The sequence below is a fragment of the Vitis riparia genome, chromosome 12, assembly GCF_004353265.1.
Source record: "Vitis riparia cultivar Riparia Gloire de Montpellier isolate 1030 chromosome 12, EGFV_Vit.rip_1.0, whole genome shotgun sequence".
In the NCBI taxonomy this organism is placed as follows: domain Eukaryota; kingdom Viridiplantae; phylum Streptophyta; class Magnoliopsida; order Vitales; family Vitaceae; genus Vitis; species Vitis riparia.
The window spans coordinates 22,088,437-22,098,238 of NC_048442.1; the positions used below are offsets into that span (position 1 = coordinate 22,088,437).

Sequence of the window (9,802 nt, forward strand, 5' to 3'; positions counted from 1 at the left end):
TTGAAAGCTTCTCCTTTGATTTTCTCTCTCCTTTAATGCAAGTCTATACAGGTTTGGCTCTTTCTGAGTCACTTTCATGGCCCATGGTAGACTTTTATAACAGTTTGTGGAAGGCAATACTTCTACAGTTTCAAAAAGATCCGTCACATAATTTTCTTTTTTGCCTTCCGAGTTCCACATGAACCTTTTTGAGACCAAATAAAAACCATTTACTTGAGTGTCTTTCACTGGGCTATTGAATTATCAACAAATGGAAGACTTCTTCCGAGACCCTTTTGCCCTCAAGATTAATGAGAATCAATATCACAGCCTTGACCTGGGCAACCACCACCAAAAATATATTCATTATAAGAAGGTTCTAGTTGAGTCTAACCTAAAGCTTGGACAAACAGGAGCGAGGAAGAGGAAGAGAGGGATGGAGGTGGAGAAGACTAGCACTTTAGACAACAAGAAGGATGATGATGAAGAAGTCGAGCTCCCCGGATTCCGGTTTCATCCTACTGATGAAGAACTTGTAGGGTTTTTATCTGCGGCGGAAGGTGGAGAAGAACCAATCAGTCTTGAACTCATCAAACAGGTTGATATCTACAAATATGATCCATGGGATCTTCCAAGTAAGTTATAATTTCATCCCTTTTTCTCCTTTCCCATTAAATTCACTTAGGTGGCTTAAGAATCAAACAGGTACCTCTCTTTTTCTCTATTGATCCGATGAAATCACGATTTGGAAGCCATTAATTTGAGATGAATCGAGTTGCTACAATTTGAAAGATTCACAGCCAACTTTGCTGCAAAGAAATACGTATTTTAGATATACGAAAGGAAGAACATATAAAGATAGCGGGGTGAGAACCTAGTGACATATATGGGCAAGTGGTTGTGGTGAGAGTAGCCTTGATGCACGCAAACAAACTTTTAACAATTTATTGTAACCTGCAGTCCGTACAACACTGCACACGCAGAGAAAGAGAGATGATGATGATGGTGATGCTAACATCTGTGGCTGCAGGCGGTATATGGAATTTTAAGGAGTGTATATTGATGATCATGGAGGCTAGTGTTTCAATAAGCTTGAAGCAACTGAAATTACAGGAACATGATTCTACTTAGTTGACAAGATTTAGATATAAACATTTTCTTTCAAGTTTTTAGAGTATGTTTTATTATAATTTCACAATTACAAGAAAACTGAAGGGAGAAGAGGCATCATCTAGTTCCAACGAGAAGTTATTTGGGCTGGAATGGGGTGAAATTCCATGTCTTCTTTTGATCTTGTCTCCATCTTCTCAACCAAAATAGTCCCTTACCTCATGGCAATGAGGATGAATGCTAGCTAGAAGCAGCATAAGTTTACATACCCTTTTCCCTATTTTGAATTTGAAGCTTGTTTCACAGTAAGCTCCCTTCAAAAGAAATTGAAGAAAAGAATAATAAACCTTGAAGCTTGTTTCAATAATGAACCTTTGTATGATCATCAACTGTAATTTGAAAGCCTAGAGTAACCTGGCTTAAAATATACTAATATTTTTGCATGTCTCCTATTAGCTTTAGCCCTAATTTCTTACCTCGAAGTCTTTTTATGAAAATGAAGGAGTCAGCACTAAAATGGGAGATAGAGAGTGGTACTTCTTCTGCATAAGAGGGAGAAAGTATAGGAACAGCATAAGGCCTAATCGAGTCACAGGGTCCGGATTTTGGAAAGCCACAGGCATTGACAAGCCTATATATTCTGTTGAAGCAACCAATGAGTGCATTGGCCTGAAGAAATCCTTGGTCTACTACCGTGGAAGCGCTGGAAAAGGCACCAAAACCGATTGGATGATGCATGAGTTCCGCCTCCCACCAGGTGGGAAAGGCACCTACTTCCCCAATGCAAAGAATGTCACTCAAGAAGCTGTAAGATTTTTCTCAAACTTCATTCTTCCCTTAACTTTCTCCACAACTTAGCTGTGACAATATTTTTTTTGTATCTGAAAGAGCTAGCAATTGTCATGCATAAAAATGGGCATTGTATCTGTACTCAAGTGGTTAGACTTTCTTTTTTCTTCAATCTGAAACACTCTCAAATTGTCCAAAGATGGATTTGGCTCTCCTCAAGTCCTATAATTCTCTAGTTTAATCCTTCAACATCTGCATTGAAGCTGTGCCTAAGATGCTGAAGTCCATCATGTGATACTTTGTGTTCAACTTGAACTAACTTTTAAATCTATACATGAACCTAATCAGCTTATAACTATGAAACAATGATAATATTTTCTCTACAACTCATATTATCATCCTTATCATTTTTTAAGCATCCATTAGTTTACTAATTTGAGGAAGAGAAAAACATCGGGCGACCATCTGATTTTTCTCCTAATACGCACCTTCGCACGAAATTGTGCACATGGAAGTTATTTTTTCCAAGAAGAAAAGCTAAAAAAGTAGATGGGGATTTAAAATTGTGGCGATTATTCAACATGTTGATTGTTTTCAAAATTTATCTATTTCATTTTAGTTAAGTAATCATAATTTTCTTCTTCTTCTTTTTATATACCTTCAATAGACTCTTCTTGCTTACTTCACAAGGACGTGAATGAATGTCAGATCCAACTCACATTATTTTTCTATTATTTCTAAACTGTCATTAGGATTTAGAATGCGTTGATCTTTCTGCTTTCAGCTTTGATATGTCTTTTTCTTCTCTCGTCATGAAGTATGTGTCCTGTATAGTCAAACTAGTTGAACTGTATGCATGTCCTAATATTAATGGTCTAATTCACAGCAGTTTGGAAGAAAATTCAGAACTCTAAAATCATTGCATTCCCACTGCCTTAAATTTTCTACAAATTAGCCAGATCACCAAACTGAACTGAAACCCATTTTTCTCAATGCATGTGCAGGAAGTCTGGACACTCTGTCGAATTTTCAAACGAAGCCCAACTTATAGGAAATACACACCTGAAGGGAAAGGATCAATACCAAACAAACAGGTTGCCACTGATTCAAGCTCCAAGACCTGTAGTTTAGAATCCGACAACAGTGACAAGTACTTGAGCTTTGAAAACTCCACCACTCGGACCAAGAACAGGACTGTTGTCGACAGCAGTATAGATGAAAGAAGCCAGTTGGTTGTCGGCCAAATGAGCTCATTTGTTTCACCATACAGTGGACCATACTCGAGCTTTGGAACCCAAATGGAGATGATCAATTCTTCACAAGCGGAAACTGGGATGAGCTGAGATCAATAGTGGAGTCAGCCATCGATCCACCTCATGTTTATGACTGTAAATAGACATGGAACAGAAGCCTGCAGCTGAAGCTTATAGTTATAGTATAGTACTGAAAAACTTACATAAATACTTGGGAGACCTTGTAACCTTATTTTGTGTGCATGGACTTCATGTTATAATAGCGTTCTACTAATCTAGGGCAGATGTATGACATGACATCTCAGACATAACGAGCCTAAATATTTGGGCCAATTTCTTTTTTTATTTTTATTTTTTAAAGGGGTCGGACAAGATATAAATGGGGGGTACCATGTGGCCCACCTTTGACTCAGTCTTGGACAGGTGTTGAATTTATTTGGTCTAATCTTTGCTACTACTACAGTCAGAAATTGTAAAATATTTGCGAGTATATCTCCAAAAAATAATATAATTTAGAAAAATTAATTAATAAGGTCTAGTTTATATTAAAATTAAATTCAAAGAAAAAAACTTCATTTTTCTATTAGACTTAAATGGTGTTTATTTTTTTATTAAATAAAAAAATCAAAATATATTTAATTTTTTTTTCAATTAAATCACTTTATTAATTAATCAATATAATTAAAGTAAACTTATTATTAATAAATTAATAAATTAATTTTATTTAATAAAAAAATCAAATATTTTAATTTTTCTATTTAACAAAAAAGACAAATAACATTTTATTGTGTTACTCCATTTCTAGTTTTCAGTATCAAATTATTTATAAGAAATTTCTTATATTTTAACAATATTTAATCACGTGTCATTAATTTAAGGATGAAAATGGATGGCGTTAACTCTTGTACATATAATCCACATCATCCGAAATTAAATTCCAAATTGGTACAATCAAGTTCAATCGAGTCATTTTTTTTTTTTTTTTTTTTTTTATTTGTGGATGAATCTTATTATTGTACGTAACCATTTTTATTGCATCCGATTGGTCATGCCTATAGGATAAGTTCGTTTTGTTATCTAGTTTGGTAATGGGTGATTGTGGTTTTTAGGGTTTTGGGGATTTTGGATAATTTTGATTGACTTTGGATGATTGAGTAGTAACTATTCATTACAATTTTAAGAAATTTAGAGGTGTAAAGTCGATGTGATTGATGATTGATGATTGATTGAATTAGAGTCTTGCGGAGTTGAAAAAAATGGCAAGATTTTATGGAAGGGATTAGACAAAATTCAAAAAATTCAAAATTAAAAAAAAAATGGATGATCAAAAGATTCAATTTACCATATTTCAAAATTTGTTAATAAATTTTCTATATCTTTGAGTGTCTAAGCTATTTGACAAGTTGTTTAAAAATATTTTTCAAAAAACAAAAAAATATAACTTTTTGGTGCTTTTAAACTATTGTTCTTCTACTTTGATTTCATAAAAAAAATTGTAAATCTAATTGATATTATATTTATTAAATTTAATTCAAATCTTATTAAAAATAAAATATATTTGCAATTGATCATAAATAAATTAAATAAATAAATATGTTTTTAGTAAAATATAGTACTCATATTATAATAAAATCGTTATATATATAATATGAATATTAATAAATTATATGTATTAAGTGCTACTTAATATGAAATTTATTTATCCAATGAAAAAATTTAGAAAAATTATATAAAATTATATATATATATATATATATATATATATATAAACTCTTATAATATTTCAAAGGGAGATTGTATTTGAGGATTTCTAGTATTTGGTTGAAGATAGAGAGTGAAAAAGAAAGAGATCGTATTTTATTTTACTTGTAGTTTTTCTAAATTGTTCTCTATATTTTAAAAAATCGTTTCAAAAGATAGTTAGGGATGTAAACAAAACTGAAAAAATCCACAAAGCAATCAGAACCATTCGATTTGAGAATTTTGAAAACCGACCCTTTATCAGTATTCAATTTTCTTGTCTTCTAACTAATATAAATCAAATTAAACTGACATTTTAAAACTTACATATAATTATTTGATATTTAATAAGTGTTTTTATATTTGATTATGTTAAAACAATTCATTATTTTATATTATGATCAATTAATTTTAAATGCATTCAATATATTTTTAACATTAAATCCAAGTTGATTTGAATTAATTTTAAGAACAAATTAAGCTTTAACACCTTATATAAATTCAAATTAATGGGTTTTAGGTTTAAAACAAAAATAAATCCACAATTGGGTTAAGGACTAAGAAAAAGTTGGATTCAAACCCACAATTGGGCAAGGACTAAGAAAAAGTTGGATTCAAACCAATCTACGAAAATTGAAACAACTATCCCAACTTTAAAAGACTTGGTTTGATTCAATTTTTTATTTTAATCAGTTTAGTTTTTTTCACATATAAATCAATTATATCGGTTGGATTCATTTCTAACTCAAAAAAACTAACTAAATTAACCTTATTTACATCCCTAGAGGCTCGGGCCAAACAGTTTTAAAATTTTTAAATAACTAGAAACAGCTCTTAAAGTTTTTCCCACTTTCAGACCTAAGAGCTTTGGAAGTAAAAAAAAAAAAGGCTTAGCAAGTAAACGAGGGTGGGAGAGACGGCAGGCATGGCTACTCCCCATCTTACGGTTTCCCCCACTCCTTTTTTGCCCTTTCAAAAAATCTCTCCCCACTTGGAAGCCATTCATTATGAGGCATTGAAATTATGTTGAAAAGAGAGAACCGTTCAACATCGACCAAACCAACTTGGGAATGAAGAAAGAAGAAATGCTCATATAAATGGTTAGGATGCATCGTCGGGCAAACTTTGGAATATTTGGAATTCTTCTGGCCCAAAGTCAAGTCCAATCGTGGCCCACAACTTCTTTGGCCATCAACAAGTCTTGCTCTCATTCAATGCGATTTTATGTGGCAGTTACCCCTGACACAATTCTCCAGTCTAACCTGCCAAATTTGGATCGCAGAAAATTTAGATTGTTTGAGGAAGTTAAGACAAATTTTACCAAACTTTTAAATTTCTGGATTCATCCAGATGTTGTAAATTCAATTTGATTTTTTGTTTTTTTCTGCAGACTTTGTCCAAGTTTTGAATTTATGCTTCCATATATTCATATATTTGAGTTGTCATTTTTTTATTCTGCAATATAAACTAAATGAAGACTTAAAAACTTCAACTTTTAATGTCTTTGTTAAATCCAATTTAATATCTCTCATCACATAGAGAGAGAGTTTCTCAAACCTTTTTTTTATGTTATAAGAGTATGATGAAAGCAAACAATACATGGCCATGACCTTAAGTCAATCCTTAAGAAAAAGATGTGCAATGTTGTGCTTACATTAGAAAACAAATGTGATATCTCATATGATGTGGGAATGTTCATATAAGAGAGTGAATAATACATTGAGGGACAAAATATATGTGAAATTTAGCCATTTAGCCACCCATGAATCCCATAGGCTATAACAAGGATGTCCATGTTTGCATTCATGTCTTCAAGGAGAATGAATCTTTGAATCTTATATAGCCTAGATGGTGAATCCTTTATCGCCTAGAGGGAGTCAATATGCTCATGGTACTTATAAGTCTTTGTTGTGGGCATTGTATTTGTGTAGAATATCTTATATGGTTCAGGTATGTACTAAACATAATATCTTGAATAGTCGATGAGTCCTAACTATATAGGTCCTTATCGTGGGAGCTCCTAACAATTCAATTCCTAGCATGCACAAATCTTTGTCATTGGATGGGTTCATGTTTCTGGAGAAAGATATGCAAATGGAAGAAAAGCTCTCATGTTTGTATTATAAAAGGTTATGAAAGGTGAGGAATTCATAAAAAGAAACATAGCATGTTGGAATAAAAGGTGATATTGGATCATGTAAATCTGTTTCTCCTAATGTTAGATTTTGAATGGAAAATTATTCGTAAGAGTTTGTAAAATCTAAAAAGACAACTCAAGAAGCTTACAAATATGAACATGCATATAACCCTAACGTATCACAGTTTGAAGGGATAAACTTGAATATGAAGAAAAGTTTCAAGAATTCTACAATAATTAGTGGAAAAAGAAAAAAAAAATAAGTATCTTACACCAAGAAGTGCTCCAATAGTTCAACCTCCCATTAAGAGTATATTAATTGATAAATAAATAAACAACTATTGGGAAGTAGATATGATTATTAGAAGATACTTTTTATGATGCACACATTTCTAATAATTAATATTGTCAACTCCTTTTACTTCAAACTAATGTTAGAAGCTATAGGTGCAATTTAGTTCTAGACATTAGATTCTAACTTACCATCATTTATGAATTAATTTGTTAAAGGATGCCAAGAACGAATTTCAGTTATTTCTAAACTCTTCATGAATTTAGGCAAAAGTTGAGTGTACAATATTGAGTGATGTTTAGGTAGATAATAAACAAAGAATACTCATCAACTTCCTTATTTATACCCAAGGACATTTGTGAAATTCATTGATGCTTCAAACATTATGAATGATGTAATCAATTTGTTTCTAATGTTTAAGAAGATAGTTTAATGGGTTGGTTCAAACAATATAGTTCATATGCTCACTAATTATACAACAAACTAAATGGTTGTAGGGAGGATGATTTCTTAAAAGTATAAACACGTTGTTTATCTCCTTGTACAATTCATTATCTTAATTTGATCTTTAAGGATATTGGTAAGTTGGATCCTATGGTTGAATTTATAAAACGTGCATCAAATATGATAATATTTGTATATAAGCATACTGTTTTGTTAAGTTGGATGTGCATCAAAGATGTTTTGGGCAGAGATTCTATGACATAGAGCAACTTGCTTTGCTGCCATATACATTGTACTAAAAAGTCTCCATGATCATAAGTATGATGTGCAAACTTTGGTCAATAGCAAGTAATGTTGTAGTTTCTATCATCTTGGATTTAAAAAAAAAAAAATGGAATGATTATTTCATAATTATAAAGCTTGTGGCTTTACTTGTGTTTTTGTTGTGTATTGTTGATTGTGATGAGAGAACTTTGATGGTATATGTGTAGGAAGGCATGTATTAGGTTCATTTGGATATCAAGAATTATTTAATTACAATTGAAATTATTATATGCTTTGGAAAATTTGAATGATTATATGCTTATCAATTTTAGGTTTTACGACAAGAGAAATGGGCTATGATCTTGTTAACTATACATGAATTGATGAGACTTGAATTTTGGATAGTTGAGGAGGATGAGCTAAGAGAGCTAGACTATGAAGAAATGGTTTTATATGAAAAATGATCAATTCCAATAAATGAAGCTCAAAGTTCAACTTCTCATATAAATCTTTAATAATTATTTTGTTTTCAAAAATAATTTTCGTGTTAATATTAATTGAATATTTTTGCAAATGACAAGACGATGATGGCATGGCTCTAGGAGGGATTGATTTGAAAAACTTTGGAGGTCCATATGTTCCTTTGAAATTATCATATTTTAATCATTGAGATGAATGAAGACATGATATTTCATATTTATTGATATGAAAAATTATTTATCAATTATTTAAATATTGACATCTTATCTTTGAAGTAACTATTCAAATACTATGGTCAATATTTATATCAAGGATGATGTGTTAAAAACTTCTTGAGAATTTGGTCATTATTTCATATATGGATTTCATATATTAATGTCTTGGTAAATACTATGTTGATTTATACAATGATGAAGGAATAACTTCCTATATTTTGTTATAAATATTATATATGATGACTTTTACAGTAAAAAATTTTGTTAAAATACTTGACAAATAAAGGAGATGCTATCAACAATAAAATTTATCGCTTGTAATTTTTTGCAATTATTTTTAATTCTATTAATATATAAAATATATATTTTACGACGTTACTAATTCGACTATTGTTTGAACACCAATTTGTCTATTAAACCATGAACATGTAACTTTTTCGATTTAATAACCAATCATGCTTTGAAAATATTGCTTACACCTCTTTTAACTTTTAAGTTTGTCGTAAGTTGTTAACCATTTGGTTTTTAATTAAGATGTGGTTTGAATCCACCACTTATCATTCAACTTTTAAAATAGGGAATAATAACAATTTCCATATGATATATAAAAATTCTTATATGTTACATAAAGATCGATCTCATGTTAAAATTATTTTCAAAATTTTTAAATTTTAAAATAATAAATTCAAACAATGACCATTTTTAAAAAATTTCATATTTCATATCATTTTTTTACTTTTACTTTTACTTTTAAAAGTAGACGTTAGAAAATATATCCGCAGTAGGTTAAAGACGGTCATTTTGGTTTGGCTTGAGAGCCATTCACATATTGGACCTGAAAACTTGACGTGTGGAAATCATCTTCATGTCTCTAAACCCGAGCTGAAACGCGACAGGAACCATTCAACCATGAGGGAGGTAGCTTTCTAACGGTCAACGGAAAACAAATATAAGCATCATTCAAATAGATCCAAATATAAGCATAACAATGTGTGAAGTATCCACAAGGAAGTTTCCTTGCTGACCAATTTAGAGCTTATATGATGGATGAAAGACAGTCTCACCTACGCGCAACAGTGCAAATGACATGGAATTGTGC

At 31.1% G+C, this 9,802-nt stretch overlaps 1 pseudogene; it reads left to right on the forward strand.

The window, feature by feature from the left end:
• Positions 1-315: 315 nt before the first annotated feature.
• LOC117927027 lies at positions 316-3,328 on the forward strand (annotated as a pseudogene).
• The last annotated feature ends 6,474 nt before the right edge of the window (positions 3,329-9,802 follow it).